Genomic DNA, 12,119 nt, shown 5'->3' on the forward strand with positions numbered 1-12,119 from the left:
GTGTGGAAAAACCAAGGCACAAAATAACTGCCCATGAACTGAGAAAGTCAAGCGTGCAGCTGCCAAGATGCCACTTGCCACCAGTTTGGCCATATTTCAGAGCTGCAACATCACATGAGTGCCCAAAAGCACAAGGTGTGCAATACTCAGAAACATGGCCAAGGTAAGAAAGGCTGAAAGACGACCACCACTGAACAAGACACACAAGCTGAAACGTCAAGACTGGGCTAAGAAATATCTCAAGACTGATTTTTCTAAGGTTTTATGGACTGATGAAATGAGAGTGAGTCTTGATGGGCCAGATGGATGGGCCCGTGGCTGGATTGGTAAAGGGCAGAGAGCTCCAGTCCGACTCAGACGCCAGCAAGGTGGAGGTGGAGTACTGGTTTGGGCTGGTATCATCAAAGATGAGCTTGTGGGGCCTTTTCGGGTTGAGGATGGAGTCAAGCTCAACTCCCAGTCCTACTGCCAGTTTCTGGAAAACACCTTCTTCAAGCAGTGGTACAGGAAGAAGTCTGCATCCTTCAAGAAAAACATGATTTTCATGCAGGACAATGCTCCATCACACGTGTCCAAGTACTCCACAGCGTGGCTGGCAAGAAAGGGTATAAAAGAAGAAAATCTAATGACATGGCCTCCTTGTTCACCTGATCTGAACCCCATTGAGAACCTGTGGTCCATCATCAAATGTGAGATTTACAAGGAGGGAAAACAGTACACCTCTCTGAACAGTGTCTGGGAGGCTGCGGTTGCTGCTGCACGCAATGTTGATGGTGAACAGATCAAAACACTGACAGAATCCATGGATGGCAGGCTTTTGAGTGTCCTTGCAAAGAAAGGTGGCTATATTGGTCACTGATTTGTTTTTGTTTTGTTTTTGAATGTCAGAAATGTATATTTGTGAATGTTGAGATGTTATATTGGTTTCACTGGTAAAAATAAATAATTGAAATGGGTATATATTTGTTTTTTGTTAATATGCCTAATAATTATGCACAGTAATAGTCACCTGCACACACAGATATCCCCCTAAACTAGCTATAACTAAAAACAAACTAAAAACTACTTCCAAAAATATTCAGCTTTGATATTAATGAGTTTTTTGGGTTCATTGAGAACATGGTTGTTGTTCAATAATAAAATTAATCCTCAAAAATACAACTTGCCTAATAATTCTGCACTCCCTGTATTTAGAGAAGCCAATTTGATTGATTTACAATGCTCAAACAGTAGCTAGTTTATGAAATCTGCATAAACATTGAAAATCTCTTAGAAATTGATAATTCCACAATTTAAATTTAATTACAGAAAAAGGGGCAAAATAAATATTGAAAGTATATTGCAAAAGTGTTTCATGTTGCTTTCAGTGAACATTATTTTGTCTATTATGCAGTTTGAGACCAACCATAAAATCTTACACTATACCTACAAAAGCTAATGATCCCCAGGAAACCTAGAGTCTTTATTTTACTTTAGTTTTGTAGACTGGAGATTTGTATACGTAAATTAATGATGCACTACAAAAAAAACGTATGCGTAATACTGTGCAGGGTTGTTGTTTACATGCCTGACCCTTTCATGATTCAGACGATTCAGATAGAGCATGTAATTTTAAACAATTTTCCAATTTACTTTTATCACCAATTTTGCTTTGTTCTCTTGGTATTCTTAGTTGAAAGCTTAACCTAGGAGGTTCATATGCTAATTTCTTAGACCTTGAAGCCCACCTCTTTCAGATTGCATTTTAACAGTTTTTCACCACTAGAGGGTGTTAGTTCACATATTTCATATAGATAACACTGTGCTCGTGCACAAGAAGTTATCTGGGAGCAGGCACTGATTGGCTAGACTGCAAGTCTGTCAAAAGAACTGAAAAAAGGGGCAGTTTGCAGAGGCTTAGATAAAAGATAATCACAGAGGTTAAAAGTATATTAATATAACTGTGTTGGTTATGCAAAACTGGGAAATGGGTAATTAATAGTGATGTCCCAAACTGTTCGCCCGCGAACGGTTCACAGCGAACATAGGTTGTTCGCGTTCGCGTTTGTGGGCGAACACATGGCGATGTTCGATCCGCCCCTATGTGTCATCATTGTGGAAACTTTGACCCTTTATGTCACAGCCGCCTGACACATTAGAGCCAATCAACATCAGACACTCCCTCACAGACACTCCCAGCTACTCGGAATCCGCCATTTTAGACTCATAACAACCTTGCTTTTTTAATGAGAGGACGTGTTGTGTTTTTGCTCCTGACATTAATAGGAAAAACATAGCTAGGCTAGTGTATTTACAGTCCAGAAGGACTCCACTCATCTCTGCTGCAAGCACAGCACCCCAAAAAGCCCTTTTTAGGGCTATATTTCGTGCCGTTTTTTTTTTTTTTTACGTTTTTTTTTTTTATTAGCATTTGCCTGGCTTTCAGCTGTGTGTTTAAGGCTCACAGCATATGCTGTGACTACTGCCACCACTGATATCTCCCTAACAACATTAGTTTAAATTTAACTAACCCAAAAATATAATTATTTTTCTAGTGTAATTTTTTTTCATTTTCTATCAGGCCAGTGTCACACAGCATATACTATTATTATTTTTAATTTAAAAAAAACACTATCATGCCTGTGTCTGTCAGGCTCACTCAGCATTAATATACCTCTTTTTTTCAGTCTTTTGGTTAATTGGTCTGTGCCAGGCAGCCACCCAGCACTCATATCTATTTTTCTTTCACCTTAATTTTAATATATAAAAAAAAAAAGTTTAAATTTGTTTGCTAGTGTAATGTAATATAATTTTCTATCCAGCCTGTGTGTTTTGCTGACATAGAGAGCCTACTGTGTTTACTTGCTGCCCTCCCTAGTCTATGAGCCACGACTCATATGTGTTTAACCTTTTTTTAATTTCCCCCCCAAAAAAAATAATTTCAATCATTTTTCTAGTGTAATCTAATAGTATTTTCTATCAGGCGTGTGTGTATCCGACATACAGAGCCTACTGTTTTTAATAGCTGCCCTTCCAAGGCTATCAGCCACGACTCATATGTATGTGCTTAACCTTTTTCTTAAAATTTCCAAAAAAAAGTCTTTAAATCATTATGCTAGTGTAATCTAATTGTATTTTCTATCAGGCCTGTGTCTAACTGTCTATCTGACTTACACAGCATACTGTTGTTATAATTGCTGCCCTACGTAGCAGCCAGCCAGTGCGACCACTCATAGAGTCATATGTGCATTGCACTTCTTAACATAATTTTAATATTAAAATCTAAAATTTTAAAATATTTTGCTAGTGTAATGTAACTTAATTTTCTATCAGTCCTGTGTTTTTGTCACTTACACAGCATACTGTGTTAAATTGCTGCCCTACCTACCATCCACGACTCATATCTGCCAGCCTGTCTGCCAGGCCCAAGTAGCCAATTAGTGGCACCAATCACAATTCTTGTAACAGTAATAAAAAAAAAAAAACATAATTTTTTGGACTGCAAATATTCAGTCTCCTAGGGCCATTGAATTTAATTTACCTCCTGCCTGCCACTGCCAGCCTTTTGTGCCAGGCCGTCTAGCCAACTATTTACACCAATCATAATTGTTGTCACAGTCAGACAGTATAGTTATTAATTTAAATAAAAAAAATTTTAGTGTTGATCTTAACCCTCAGTTTGCTCGTGCCTTTGAATTGCACTTTTCTACAGCCTTCCAAGCCTGTGTGCCAGGCCTACTTAAAAAAATATTTACACCAATCATATTTGTTGTGACAGTATTCTAATAATTAAAAATTAAAATTTTTGGTAATAGTTGCTGTGATTTGAATCCTCAGTTTGCTGGTGCCATTGAATAGCACTTTCCTCCTGCCTTGCAGCCTGCTGTGAGCCAGGCCCACCTAGCCAATTGTTGTCAGCAATCATATTTCTGTTAACAGTATTGCAAAAATTGTCAATCATCACTGTTTAGACTGTCAGTAATCAGTCTCCTAGTGTCCTTGAATTGCATCTCCCTCCTGCCTGCCATCCTTTTGTGCCATGCCGTCTTGCCAACTATTTACACCAATCCTAATTTTTTGTCACAGTATAGTTACTAATTAAAATTAAAAAAATCTTTATTGTTGATGATCTTAACCCTCAGTTTGCTCGTGCCTTTGAATTGCACTTTTCTACAGCCTTCCAAGCCTGTGTGCCAGGCCTACTTAAAAAATATTTACACCAATCATATTTGTTGTGACAGTATTCTAATAATTAAAAATTAAAATTTTTGGTAATAGTTGCTGTGATTTGAATCGTCAGTTTGCTGATGCCATTGAATAGCACTTTCCTCCTGCCTTGCAGCCTGCTGTGAGCCAGGCCCACCTAGCCAATTGTTGTCAGCAATCATATTTCTGTTAACAGTATTGCAAAAATTGTCAATCATCACTGTTTAGACTGTCAGTAATCAGTCTCCTAGTTTCCTTGAATTGCATCTCCCTCCTGCCTGCCATCCTTTTGTGCCAGGCCGTCTTGCCAACTATTTACACCAATCCAAATTTTTGTCACAGTATAATTACTAATTAAAATTAAAAAAATCTTTATTGTTCATGATCTTAATCCTCAGTTTGCTCGTGCCTTTGAATTTCACTTTTCTACAGCCTTCCAAGCCTGTGTGCCAGGCCTACTTAAAAAATATTTACACCAATCATATTTGTTGTGACAGTATTCTAATAATTAAAAATTAAAATTTTTGGTAATAGTTGCTGTGATTTGAATCGTCAGTTTGCTGGTGCCATTGAATAGCACTTTCCTCCTGCCTTGCAGCCTGCTGTGAGCCAGGCCCACCTAGCCAATTGTTGTCAGCAATCATATTTCTGTTAACAGTATTGCAAAAATTGTCAATCATCACTGTTTAGACTGTCAGTAATCAGTCTCCTAGTGTCCTTGAATTGCATCTCCCTCCTGCCTGCCATCCTTTTGTGCCAGGCCGTCTTGCCAACTATTTACACCAATCCAAATTTTTTGTCACAGTATAGTTACTAATTACAATTAAAAAAATCTTTATTGTTGATGATCTTAACCCTCAGTTTGCTCGTGCCTTTGAATTGCACTTTTCTACAGCCTTCCAAGCCTGTGTGCCAGGCCTACTTAAAAAATATTTACACCAATCATATTTGTTGTGACAGTATTCTAATAATTAAAAATTAAAATTTTTGGTAATAGTTGCTGTGATTTGAATCCTCAGTTTGCTGGTGCCATTGAATAGCACTTTCCTCCTGCCTTGCAGCCTGCTGTGAGCCAGGCCCACCTAGCCAATTGTTGTCAGCAATCATATTTCTGTTAACAGTATTGCAAAAATTGTCAATCATCACTGTTTAGACTGTCAGTAATCAGTCTCCTAGTTTCCTTGAATTGCATCTCCCTCCTGCCTGCCATCCTTTTGTGCCAGGCCGTCTTGCCAACTATTTACACCAATCCAAATATTTTGTCACAGTATAGTTACTAATTACAATTAAAAAAATCTTTATTGTTGATGATCTTAACCCTCAGTTTGCTCGTGCCTTTGAATTGCACTTTTCTACAGCCTTCCAAGCCTGTGTGCCAGGCCTACTTAAAAAATATTTACACCAATCATATTTGTTGCGACAGTATTCTAATAATTAAAAATTAAAATTTTTGGTAATAGTTGCTGTGATTTGAATCGTCAGTTTGCTGGTGCCATTGAATAACACTTTCCTCCTGCCTTGCAGCCTGCTGTGAGCCAGGCCCACCTAGCCAATTGTTGTCAGCAATCATATTTCTGTTAACAGTATTGCAAAAATTGTCAATCATCACTGTTTAGACTGTCATTAATCAGTCTCCTAGTGTCCTTGAATTGCATCTCCCTCCTGCCTGCCATCCTTTTGTGCCAGGCCGTCTTGCCAACTATTTACACCAATCCTAATTGTTGTCACAGTATAGTTACTAATTAAAATAAAAAAAATCTTGATTGTTGATCTTAATCCTCATTTTGCTTGTGCCATTGAATTGCACTTTTCTACTGCCTGCCAGCCTGTGTGCCAGGCCCAACTATCCAATTAGTGCTAGCAATCATATTTCTTTTAACAGTATTGCAAAATTTGTCAATCAACACTGTTTTGACTGTCAATCTGCAGTCTACTAGTGCCCTTGAATTGCATTTTCCTCCTGCCTGCCTGCCTGTGTGCCAGTCCCAACTAGCCAATTAGTGCCACCACTCATATTTATTGTAACAGGATTGGAATTTTTGTTAATCATAACTGTTTTGACTGTGATTCTTCAGTCTCCTAGTGCCATTGAATTGCAGTTTCCTTTCTCCCAGCGTGTGTGCCAGACAGGCTCATTTGCCAAATAGTGCCAAACAATCATATTTGTTGCCACAGTACTAGTAATATTTCAAAAAATTAACAATTTGTGATTTTTAAAACATCTGTCTTTTTTGTTGTTGTCAGTCTCACAGCGTATACTGTGCCCACTTTCACAGTGCCACCACTCAATTGGTGTAATAGTATTGTTAGTGTCCATTTAAAAAAAAATGACAGGCAGAGGCAGGCCACCCCGCAGGTTCCGTGGTCGTGGTCGTGGTGCTGTGATTCCTTTAGACCCTACAAATATGCACATTGTTCAGACGCCGGGTGCCAGGGGGAATGCAAAAACTTCTGAGGAGGACCTAGTTGAATGGCTAACACAGGAAACCCAATCTTCTTCAGCTTCCGCTGCTAGTCCTCCTAACCTTGACGCACCATCTAAGTCCAGCTGTGCTTTGGGCAGGTCTCAAGTGACCAGTGCCACTCCGCCGCCTGTCGCCACCACCAACACTAGCACCACAGCCGCTTCACTTGATCTGTCACAGGAGTTATTGACACATCATTTTGAAGAAATGAGTGATGCGCAACCATCATTGACAGAGGATGTAGATAATAGTGATCAGTCTCAGTCAGGCAGCATTACCGACATGGAGGTACGGTGTGATGATGATGATGATGTTGTACCCGCTGCTGCTTCCTTTCTTGATGTTTCAGATACAAGTGAAGCGGTTGATGATGATGTGTCGGTGGATGTCACGTGGGTGCCTGCTAGAAGAGAAGAAGAAGAGGGGGAAAGTTCAGATGGGGAGACAGAGAGGAGGAGGAGACGATTTGGAAGCACGGGGAGGTCGTCTCAAGGAGCTAGTGGCACAGTCAGACAGCATGCATCGTCACCAGGGGTCAGCCAGACAGCCCGCCGATGCCCATCAACGCATGCTGTTGCCACCACCAGAATGCCATCATCGCAGAGCTCAGCAGTGTGGCATTTTTTTGTGTGTCTGCCTCTGACAACAGCGATGCCATTTGCAACCTGTGCCAAAAGAAACTGAGTCGTGGGAAGTCCAACAGCCACCTAGGTACAACTGCTTTGCGAAGGCACATGGTCTCCCATCACAAAGGCCGATGGGAAGAACACATGAGTAGAAGCAGCACACAAAGTGAAAGCCGCCCTCCTCCTCCTGCTCCAGCATCTTCAGCCACGTCAACCAGTGCTGTCCTCCTTGCCCCCTCTCAACCATCCTCCACTCAGTCTCTCTTACGTAGCAGTTCCTGGTCATCTGCCCACAGTCAGGTGTCTGTCAAGGACATGTTTGAGCGTAAGAAGCCAATTTCTCAAAGTCACCCCCTTGCCCGGCGTCTGACAGCTGGCTTGTCTGAACTCTTAGCCCGCCAGCTTTTACTATACAAGCTGGTGGAGTCTGATGCTTTCAAAAAATTTGTATCTATTGGGACACCGCAGTGGAAGGTACCTGGCAGAAATTTCTTTTCACAAAAGGCAATCCCAAACCTGTACTCTGTTGTGAGAAAGGAAGTTATGGCATGTCTGGCACACAGCGTTGGGGCAAGGGTCCATATGACCACGGATAGCTGGTCTGCAAAGCATGGTCAGGGCAGGTATATCACCTACACTGCGCATTGGGTAAACCTGCTGACTTCTGACAAGCATGGAATGCGTGGCTCTGCAGAAGAGTTGGTGACACCGCCATGACTTGCAGGCAGGCCTGCTGCTACCTCCTCTACTCCTCCTACTCCATCCTCTTCCATAACCTCTTCCTCGGCTGAGTCCTCTTCAACTTCTGCGTCTTGCTCCACATCTATGGCACCCCCCCCCCAGCTCCCCAGGTACTATGCTACATCCCGGGTACGGCAGTGTCACGCCGTCTTGGGGTTGACTTGCCTGAAAGCGGAGAGTCACACCGCACCAGCACTCCTGACCGCCCTAAACGCACAGGTGGATCAGTGGCTGACTCCGCACCAACTGGAGATTGGCAAGGTTGTTTCTGACAATGGAAGTAATTTGGTGGCGGCATTGAAATTGGGCAAGTTGACACATGTGCCGTGCATGGCACATGTGTGTAATCTGATTGTACAACGATTTGTCCATAAGTACCCAGGCTTACAGGACGTCCTGAAGCAGGCCAGGAAGGTGTGTGGCCATTTCAGGCGTTCCTACACGGCCATGGCGCACTTGTCTGATATCCAGCGTCGAAACAACCTGCCAGTGAGGCGCTTGATTTGCGACAGCCCGACACAGTGGAATTCAACACTCCTAATGTTTGACCGCCTGCTCCAACAAGAAAAAGCTGTTAATGAGTATTTGTATGACCGGGGTGCTAGGCCAGCCTCTGGGGAGCTGGGGATATTTTTGCCAAATTACTGGACGCTCATGCGCAATGCCTGTAGGCTCATGCGTCCTTTTGAGGAGGTGACAAACCTTGTCAGTCGCACCGAAGGCACCATCAGCGACATCATACCATTTGTTTTCTTCCTGGAGCGTGCCCTGCGAAGAGTGCTGGATCAGGCAGTAGATGAGCGTGAAGAGGAAGCGGGAGAGTTGTGGTGTCCATCACCCCCGCAAACAGCCGAATCAGCATTGCTTGCTGGACCTGCGGCAACGCAGGAAGAGGATTGTGAGGAAGAGGAGTCAGAGGAGGAATGTGGCTTTGGGGAGGATGAGGAGGAGGAAGACCGAGCACAACAGTCATCCCAGGGTGCTCGTTGTTGTCACCTCTCTGGTACCCGTGGTGTTGTACGTGGCTGGGGGGAAGAAGATACCATCAGTGAGATCAGTGAGGAGGAGGAACGCGACATGATTAGCTCAGCATCCAACCTTGTTCAAATGGGTTCTTTCATGCTGTCGTGCCTGTTGAGGGACCCTCGTATAAAAAAGCTGAAGGAGAACGACCTGTACTGGGTGTCCATGCTCCTCGACCCCCGGTATAAGTATAAAGTGCCTGAAATGTTACCAAATTCCCGCAAGTCGGAAAGGATGGAGCATTTTCATAATAAATTAAAAACTATGCTTTACACAGCGTATAAGGGTGATGTCACAGCACCACAGGAATGTAACAGGGGAAGAGATGAAATTAATCCTCCTCCTCCCACGACCACGGCGGCAAGGACCGGGCGCTTTCCTGACGTCTTGTTGATGGAGGACATGCGTACCTTTTTAACTCCCATGCACCATCAGAGCCTTTCGGGATCCAGCCTTAGAGAAAGACTCAACCGACAGGTAGCAGACTACCTAGCTTTAACTGCGGATCTCGACACTCTCAGGAGCAATGGACCCCTTGACTACTGGGTGTGCAGGCTGGACTTGTGGCCTGAGCTATCCCAATTTGCAATGGAACTTCTGGCCTGCCCCGCTTCAAGTGTCCTGTCCGAAAGGACTTTTAGTGCAGCAGGAGGTTTTGTCACTGAGAAGAGAAGTCGCCTAGGTCAAAAAAGCCTTGACTATCTCACTTTTTTTTTTAAATGTAATTTTTATTGAGGAATACATAAAACAAAGTATACAAGGTACATTTCAGACAACATTGAAGCATTGATCCATTATAATTTACAATCTTCGATTATAACTTAGTATGTACATGCCTTTAACTTACTTTTCCTCCTCTTTTTTTTAAATAAACATAATAGAAACATTGCAAGAATGGGTAACACCTCTCGGTCTTCAATTACCAAATGATCATTTCACTCTGCTGTAAGATCAGTATATAGTACCTGTGGGGGGAGAAAAAAAAAAGGGGGGTTCTCCACTGCTCTCCACCCTCTCACTGATATAGAAATCCCCATTCCCCTCTCAGTGCTGCAGTCAGCATAAGTTCAGTTTGAGCAAAAGGCGCAAGTATCTGCTTCTGCAGTTCAATACTCAATGCGCTAATGTATTCCCGCCATTTATTTAGAAAATGTCTGAGTCGTCTGTTTGTGTCTATTTTAGTGTCCGACTGTTCCACCATTAATTGGTGGTGTAAGCAATGTTTGAATACTATAAATGATGGAGCCTCCTTCAGGGTCCATACCTTCAAAATGACTTTTCTAGCTACTAGGATAATTGTAGTGAGTAGAGGCCTAAGCCTGGGACTTAGTTCTTCCCAGTCAAGAAGGCAAATTTGTTTGATTCCAATTTCGATCCTGACTGTTAAGGTATTGTTGATCCGAAGACCACCCTCCCCCAAAACTGTTTCACCCGGGGGCACTTATAAAAATAATGAAGGAAGTCGGGGTCTCCCAGTCTGCACTTACTGCATTCATTTGCTATGTCGGTACGCCACCTGGCTAGTCTGCGGGGCGTTAGATAGTCCCTGTGCAACATTCTGACCTGAGATTCTCTAAACGTCATGGACAATGTCGCCCTTCGCACAGTTTCTAAGCTGCGCTGAATCATCGTTATTAAGTCTTCTTCTTCTACATCCCTACTCCATATGCTCACTAGGTTCTCTAAATTTTTGGTTTCGGTCTTCCCAATTAATGTTTTATATAGGCCTGAAATTGTAAATCTGCCCAACTTAAAGGAGACCACTGAGGGATTGAGAGCGTGGGGTTCCCAGAAGTGTGGGTCTATAGTAATTAACTGATTGACATAGTGCCTCATCTGTAGATAGGCATAGAAATGAGGTCTTGGTATTTGGAACTGATTCTGCAGATCAGTAAACAATTTAATGCTCTTTGTAGCCAGGTCCAGAGAGTCTCCCACTGAACGCAGGCCTACAGCCTCCCATGTCGTAAAGGGAGAGGTGTCTATTCCCGGAGGGAAGTCAGCATTCCGTCTCAGCGGGATCATTCTAGAAGACATGTAGGCTCGGTCCAGATGGCGCAATGTTAGCTGCCAGGCCTTTAATGTGTCCCTGTAAAGAAAGTTACTTCTTATCTCCAGTGGGACCCTGTTGAGCCGAGCATACGATAGGTAGGTTAAACTACAGTCTCCTATGGCAGAAGCTTCTAGTGTAGTGTCATAAAAATGACAAGTATTCAATTGCCAGTCTAATACTAGACGATCCAAGGCCGCCCAGTTGTATAGCCTAAGGTTAGGTAATCCCAATCCTCCTTGGGATGTGGATGCATATAATTTTGCGAGGGCTATTCTTGGTTTACCCCCTTTCCAAAGAAAACTCGTGACCGCTCTGGTATATAGAGCCAGGTCTTTCTTTGTTAAAAGGAAGGGTAGCATCAGAATGGGGTATAGAATCCGTGGTAAAATTACCATCTTGATTAGGCCCACTCGCCCTGATAGGGAGACAGGCAGCCTCCTCCAGCCCTCCAGTGTCTGTTGAATGTCCCTGCAAACTCGGGAAAAATTGTTTTGGTATAAAGTATCAACATCTGTAGATAAACGTATCCCCAAGTAGGTCATAGTGGGGGTGGCGTCTCTAAATGGGTAAACAGCAGCCTGAACTGGGTGCCTTCGTAACCACAAAATCTCTGACTTGCTTTCATTTATTCGGTACCCCGAAAAAGACCCAAAGGCCTCTATTGTTGCTAAGATTTTTGGAATATGCTTTGCCGGATGCTCCACAAACAGAAGCATATCGTCTGCATATATAGCTAAGTGCAGACTCACTTCGCCTATGGCGATGCCAGGGTAGACAGTTCGTAGTTTGATAGCCAGAGGCTCCAAAGTAAGGTTAAAGAGGAGGGGAGAGAGGGGGCATCCCTTACGGGTACCTCTCTGTAGGACAATACGAGGAGAGAATAGGCCATTCGCCATAACATGGATCCAGGGAGTCTCATAGACATTGCAGATAAATCGCAGAAAGGAGCCAGAGAAGCCAAAGCGTCTTAGTGTGTCAAACAGGTGGCTCCACACCACTCTATCAAAGGCCTTCTCTGCGTCAAGA

This window comes from Bombina bombina, chromosome 3 (genome assembly GCF_027579735.1).
Source record: "Bombina bombina isolate aBomBom1 chromosome 3, aBomBom1.pri, whole genome shotgun sequence".
NCBI classification, from domain to species: Eukaryota; Metazoa; Chordata; class Amphibia; order Anura; family Bombinatoridae; genus Bombina; species Bombina bombina.